The following is a 7,333-nucleotide window of genomic DNA, read 5'->3' as shown; positions in this document are numbered from 1 at the left end:
AACACACACACACACCCACACTCACAAAACCATAAGTTCCCTTCCCACGTTAATTACAACCATGTATAGTTGAGGGAAAGTAGCTACAATTCGCAACTAGTTGTGCATGCGCACGTGTTGCATGCGGCTCTTCTATTTTTCGTTTTAAAAAATGCAAATAAAAATTCATTCATATTGGTTTTGCGCACCTATAAATTTTAATCCAAAAATATGACCATTTTGTGACCCGTGCAGAAAGAACAAATTATGTGTGAATAACACATGATACTATCAAAAGTACCCTTATGATCTCGAGCTCAAATGAGTTCGGATGAGTTTTTATGTGGTAAACTTTGACAAATATTTTTTGTGTGGTAAACTTCGACAAATGTCCTAAGTGTTTGCAAATTAGTGCTTGAAAATATTTTCGAAAGTAGCATTTTCGAAGCATCGACTTTGTTTTCTTTTTGTCACGCTTTCCACGAATTTGATCTAATGATGAAAATTTGCAAGCACTTAAAACATTTTTCAAAATTTATCACAAAAAAATCACAATTTTTTGAATTTGTTCTCAGTTATTTTTTTATTTTACTTTTCATCCGAGCTGATTTGAGCTCGAGCTCAGGTACTCCACGTCCATGATACTATGCACTCTTTATTTTTCGCACACCATAGATGGTCGTCTACTTTTGGACGAAATTTTGTAGGTTCACAAGATACGGATACAACATAACCCATGCCCATGATTTTGCTTCAAGAACAACAACATATTTATAAAAAAAAACATATTTATCTGCTCATGAGCTTGCAGATCATGCATGCCAGTGTGACCGTGAGAATCACATGGTGTGAGACTGGATACAGCGGGCATAAGAGAATCTGATTTGTGAGCTGGGCATACTGGTAATCATGTATCTCGAGGATTAGCTCGATCGATCTCGGCTCCTGCTTAGGGAACAAGCGCCCGGCAAACGGTTGTGTGCATCTTAATTCACCCAACCGATCCATTAGACTCTCTCTCAAAAAAAAAAAAAAAACCCGATCCATTAGAGGGGCTGCTGGTATTTGCGAAACACTGTCTACAATTTAATGTGAATCAGACGTTAGTGACGTACGTCAAGAAGGTTTTGGCTATGTGCTTCTGTTCATGCAGAGCCCGGTAGATAAACCGTTTCATTATCTAGAAAAATATTACGAGGAAAGGATCAAAACCTGCAATGTTTTGTAGTACAAGTTTATACTGTAACTCAACCAGATACAGAGAGCCGGGTTGGCATCAGGAGGTACTCCTGCTTGCTTGGTCGAATAAGCTCATACATATCGATCATGGCTCTTCCAGGCACGAGATCATATATTCCACATTAAACTAAGTTTGACTGCATTTGTATTTCTCTTCTTTTTTGTGATCAGGTAGTACATATTGTTAGAAAATCACGATGGAGCATCCCTGAGCCGGAAACTAGCAATACATGTCCACTACTACTGTTTTCTCAGAGTATTTTTTAGTTTCATCAGACTTCTCAGCATTCCTGAAGAAGACGTATCATACATTTCTTTGACAGATAATTCCATGTGTGCCGAAAAAGCCGTCCATCCGATCTGGCCGCTCCGTTCTCATACATTTGCCAAATTAAAGCTCGGAGGAAGGAACTGCCACATCGTCCCACTAATTAAGTACTGTAGTAGACACGTCGATCTCTCCAGGGTCAAACTGCGAGCAATTATTGAGCAAAAACTAATTTAGATCGCTCGTTCACGAACTCTATCCGCTACAAGATTCCTCCCCCCTCTCTTGGGTATCTCCAAGAGCCAGTGAGACCCCGGGAACAAACCTAATATTAATCATATTCCTCCAATGCATGATAAGCGATCAGGAGCAGGGTGTGCCATTAATTGTTTACGCTGCATAATGCAGGTGAGAGAGTCACAGCTGAGAGAGAGAGAGGGAGAGAGATGGTTGACGTGGAGAGGGAGGTGGTAACCGGCCGGAGGCCGTTTGGACATGAACGCCGCGCACCATGGCACATGGCTGCTGCCGCCGTCCTGCGAGCTCGGGAAGTATTAGACGTAGGATTTGTGGGAACTGGCTCGACCCTTTAGGGATGGCCTATCCCATGTATATATAATGATACACAATATACAGGTTACACAGTTGGACTACGTTACAAAGTCTAACACCCTTCTTCAATCTCAACTCACTCCTGATGCATCTAGGAGGTTGAGATTGCGCCTACAGACCTCAAACATGGGAGAAGGTAGAGGCTTGGTGAAGATGTCGGCAAGTTGATCCTTTGAGAAGATAAACTTGATCTGTAGTAGCTTCTGTGCAACACGTTTCCTCACAAAATGATAGTCAATCTCAATGTGCTTGGTTCGTGCATGGAACACCGGGTTTGTTGAAAGAAACTTAGCACCGATGTTGTCACACCAAAGAACTGGAGGATGTGTCTGGGAGATTCCCAGTTCTCGAAGCAGAGACTCAATCCAGATAAGCTCAGCAGTCGCATTGGCAACTGCTTTGTACTCAGCCTCAGTGCTACTGCGAGAAACAGTGGCCTACTTGCGTGCACTCCAGGCGGCCAAATTAGGACCCAGAAATACAACATGTCCCCCCGTGGATCGCCTGTCATCTGGACACCCAGCCCAATCAGCATCTGAGAATGCAGAGAGAACAGTAGAGGAACTGGGTCGCAGGTGAAGACCATAGGAGACCGTGAGACGCACATAACGAAGAATGCGCTTCACAGCAGACCAGTGCGCATCTGTAGGAGCATGAAGATACTGACATACCCTGTTGACCGCAAAAGAAAGATCAGGACGAGTGATAGTCAGATACTGCAAACCACCAACAATACTCCGATACTCCGTAGCATCCGTCGAAGAAAGAGGAGAACCAGCAGTAGCCGAGAGCTTATCCGTAGAGGACATGGGCGTGGATGATGGCTTACACTTGAGCATACCAGCACGGCGCAAGAGATCAAGAGAGTACTTTTTCTGAGTGAGAGCCAAGCTGCCACGAGACTGATGTGCAACCTCAATGCCCAGAAAGAAGTGTAACTGTCCCAAGTCTTTAGCCGCAAAGTCTCTGCCAAGAGCAGTCACAAGAGCATCAGCAGCCGTCGCAGAAGAACTGACCAGAATAATATCATCCACGTACACAAGCAAATACACAGTCAGACTGGGGCGCTGAAATAAGAATAGCGAGCTGTCGGCTGTCGACGGAACGAATCCATGAGTACGAAGAGCCGAAGCAAGACGAGCATGCCAGGCACGAGGTGCCTGTTTCAGTCCATAGAGTGCCTTCGTCAAACGACAGAGATGATGAGGTTGATCTGGATCAACAAATCCTGTCGGCTGCCTCATGTAAACCTCCTCTTCAAGCAACCCATGGAGAAAAGAATTCTGCACATCGAGCTGTCGGAGAGACCAACCACGAGAGACCGCAAGAGATAAAAGAAGCCGGATGGTAGTAGGCTTAACCACTGGGCTGAATGTGTCCTCGTAATCCAGACCCTGTCGCTGTTTGAATCCTCTAGCCACAAGACGCGCCTTGTAGCGCTCAATAGACCCGTCTGCATGTCTCTTGACTTTGAAAACCCACTTCGAATCAATGATGTTGACACGAGGCGGAGGAGGAACCAATGTCCATGTCTCATTATGCAGAAGAGCATGGTACTCTTGTTCCATAGCTGTGCGCTAGTGAGGGATACTCATAGCAACCTCGTAGTGACGTGGTTCATCAGTGGGATCTGCAACAGAATGAGCAAGACAGGCAGCCAGATATGTAACCGTACCATCATGACGCTGCTTGGGTTGGAAAATTCCACTGCGGCTGCGTGTATGCGGGCGTTGCGGTGCAACGAGAACAGGAGCCGGCGGTGCCAACACAGTGGAGGATGGTGAGAGATCGGGCGACGGAAGCCCAGGCGAAGACTCGGGCGAGGCGTCAGTAGGTCCGGCCGGCCCAGGCGAAGGGGGCGGCAGGGATGGACTGGCGGGTGACGACGGAGGCGAGGCCTCACGTGGAGGCGTTGGCGGAGGCGGAGACCGCTGAAGCCGCCCTAGAGAGGGCGTCGGTGTGGCGGGCCGCGCTTCATCCGTCGTGGGCCGCGACCCGACTGGCGGGGACGGCGGCGCCTCGGATGACACCGGCCCAGTGTCGGAGACCAGCGCCGGTCCAGTTGCATGGGCAGGCACGGTGCCAGAGGCCGGGTCGATGACGGGTGCATGCATGTGCACTGATCGATCAACATGCGAGACGGGAGTTGTATCCGGAAGAAGTTCCAAGCGAGCACCACGTCCGATACCTGCACCATGGTTAGGTAACAACACAGGCGAATATGCAACATCTTCAAATTGGCCAAGCATAAGAGGAGATGAATGCATAGATGGTGGTGTTGCAGGTTGGTGCGGCATGGAGGAAAAGGGAAAGACGTTCTCATCAAAGACAACATCACGAGATATATAGACACGATTTGTTGGCACATGGAGGCACTTATAGCCTTTATGGAGAGAGCTATAACCTAGAAACACACATTTCTTAGACCGAAATTCAAGCTTTCTAGAATTATATGGACGAAGATGGGGCCAACAAGCACACCCGAAGACCTTAAAGAAGGTATAATCAGGAATTTCATGTAAAAGGAGCTCAATAGGAGTTTTCATATTAATGACACACATAGGTAGCCGATTAATAAGAAAACATGCTGTAGCAAAAGCATCACTCCAAAAACGAAAAGGGATGGATGCATGAGCCAGGAGTGTGAGCCCGGTCTCAACTATATGTCGATGCTTGCGCTCAACCGCGCCGTTCTGCTGATGTGTATGAGGACATGATAAATGATGAGAGATCCCAAGCTTATTAAAGAAAGAATTGAGGTTGCGATATTCGCCCCCCAATCAGACTAAACATGAATAATCTTATGCTTGAGAAGACGTTCTACATGCACTTGAAACTGAATGAATATATCAAACACATCAGATTTACGTTTAAGAAGATAAAGCCAAGTAAAGCGACTATAGGCATCAATAAAGCTAACATAATAGTTGTGACCACTCACAGAAGTTTGAGCGGGACCCCACACATCAGAGAACACAAGTTCAAGAGGACTCGTTACTTGACGAGTAGAGGAAACAAATGGTAACTGATGACTTTTGCCTTGTTGACAGGCATCACACACGGACATCTCCTTATTACTAGACTCAATAGGCAGCTCATGACGGTGAAGTATATGACGAACTATGGGAGTGGCAGGGTGACCAAAGCGAGAGTGCCACTGGGCGGTGACACACGAACACCACTGAAGACGCGCGAGGCGGATGGATCCTCCAAGCGGTATAAGCCATGGCTGAGACGACCACTAAGCAGAATTTCTCGGGTGGCTCGGTCCTTAACAAAAAGATCAAACGGGTGAAATTCACATAGAACATTGTTATCAAGAGTGAGTTTGGGAACAGATAACAGATTAAGAGTCACCGAGGGGACCCGTAAAATATTACGAAGATGAAGCTGCCTAGATGGATGACTAGTTAAGAGAGATGCTTGACCAACGTGAGAGATGGGCATACCTACACCGTTGGCGGTGTGAACCTTGTCGTGACCGTAGTATGGCTGAGAGGTGGACAGCTTGGTGAGCTCGTTCGTCATATGATTCGTGGCGCCAGTGTCCATGTACCATGCAGGATCAATCGGATATGATGGTGTATAGCCAGGGTCGACGCGTGTATCCTTGCTCTTGGCGGCAACATGAGCAGCAGGAGGGCCGAAATCCGCCATGGCAAACTGTCGCTCATTACCTTTGCCATCATTACCAATGCCCAGGAAGCTCCACTAAAACCTCTTGTGACACTTGGAGGCAACATGCCTCTCATGCCCACATAGTTGACAGCGTACCGGGCCTCCGCCCGATGGTGGCGCTGTCGGGGTGGTGACGCGAGCAAGCGGCGTGGACGTAGGGGGGCGCTGGCCTCGTGAGGCCCAGAACACCGCGGGCTGATCGGTGATGGTGTTGGTGGCGCGACGAGCTTCAATGCGTTGCTCGGTGAAGAGCAGCCGGGAGAAGAGCTCATGCGGCGGAAGTGGCGGCTTGGCGTTGTGGACGGCCTCGGCGAGGTTGTCGTAATCTGCATCAAGACCCTTAATAACATAGCCGACGAACTCTTCATCACTCAATGGTCGACCGATAGAGGTCAGTGTATCCGCCAAAACCTTGAGTTTATTGAAGTATGTTGTGGCCGAGGAATCCAGTTTCTTGACATCATCAAGCTTGCTACGAAGAGCCATCGAGTGGGCGGTGGAGGTCTGGGCAAACGCATGTTCCAGAGTCGTCCACGCATCCAAGGAGGAGGCAGCAAAGAGGCAAAGGCCAGCGACCCCGTCTCCAAGGGAACCCTGGATGGCGGAGAGGATCGCTTGGTCCTGTTGTACCCACAGACGGTGCGCCGGGTTGATGGCCGGGCCATGGACGGTGTCAATGACCTGCGGCGGACACGGTAGGGATCCATCGACATAACCAAGGAGGGAGCGGCTGCGGAGCAGCGGTAGAACCTTGGCACGCCAAAACAAATAGTTGTCCGGCGTGAGACGAATCGTGATGAGATTGTCGAAGTGGAACGGCCCGGGGATCACAGCGGCGTCGGTAGCAGCTACCACAGGGACCGCCAGGATTGCAGGTGGTCCACCCACACGTGGATCGTCGGAGCCTCCCAAGGCCGCCGCCATGAGGGCGAGTGTCGGTGACGAGGCTGCGGACGAGGCGGCAGTAGACGCCGATGGCGCCATCATCGTGGCGGAGTAGGGCGCCAATGGCGCCATCATCGTGGCGGAGTAGGGCGCCGCGATTGTCGGTGCAGGAGACGGCGGGATCGGGGCGGAGAAGAGCGAACCCACCGCCGTGGTGCCGAAGAAGTGCTGCGTCGACGAGGCACCGGTGCGAGCGGGTAGGTTTAGGAGAGCAGCCAGCGATCTGGGGATCGTCCCGGAGCTGGTGGAGCTAGATACGGAAGCGGACATGGCAGCGGCGGCGGCGGCGGCCCGAAGGTCTAGGGCACGGCGGCGGCGGCGTCTGTGGTGGAGGTGGGTTAGGTCCTAGGTTTAGGCTGATACCATATTAGACGTAGGATTTGTGGGAACTGGCTCGACCCTCTAGGGGTGGCCTATCTCATGTATATATAATGATACACAATACACAGGTTACATAGTTGGACTACGTTACAAAGTCTAACAGGAAGCAGCAGCCCAACAGCCTTGATCATACACACGTACGTGAATGGCGGCGGCGGCGACGCGCTATCGTTATTAGTTTTCTGGATTCCGGCGAGCCCAACTGGGGAGGTGATCGCCTGCGCCCAGAGC

Source organism: Triticum dicoccoides, chromosome 1B (genome assembly GCF_002162155.2).
Source record: "Triticum dicoccoides isolate Atlit2015 ecotype Zavitan chromosome 1B, WEW_v2.0, whole genome shotgun sequence".
NCBI classification, from domain to species: Eukaryota; Viridiplantae; Streptophyta; class Magnoliopsida; order Poales; family Poaceae; genus Triticum; species Triticum dicoccoides.
Note: the sequence above shows the minus strand (reverse complement) of the source record.